The sequence below is a fragment of the Lupinus angustifolius genome, chromosome LG09, assembly GCF_001865875.1.
Source record: "Lupinus angustifolius cultivar Tanjil chromosome LG09, LupAngTanjil_v1.0, whole genome shotgun sequence".
Lineage (NCBI taxonomy): Eukaryota > Viridiplantae > Streptophyta > Magnoliopsida > Fabales > Fabaceae > Lupinus > Lupinus angustifolius.
In genome coordinates this window covers 18,872,429-18,872,664 of record NC_032017.1, presented here as the reverse complement: position 1 = coordinate 18,872,664, position 236 = coordinate 18,872,429, and positions in this window count along the sequence as shown.

Here is a 236-nt window from a genome sequence, read left to right as displayed (position 1 = left end):
CACCCGTATTGCCATAGCAGATTTAGGGATTTGTTGAGGCACCCGTATTGCCGGAAAGAGTCAGGGATTTGTTGAGGCACCCGTATTGCCATAGAAGATTTAGGGATTTGTTGAGGCACCCGTATTGCCATAGAAGATTTAGGGATTTGTTGAGGCACCCATATTGCCAGAAAGAGTCAGGGATTTGTTGAGGCACCCATGCTGTCATAGAAAATTTAGGGATTTGTTGAGGCACC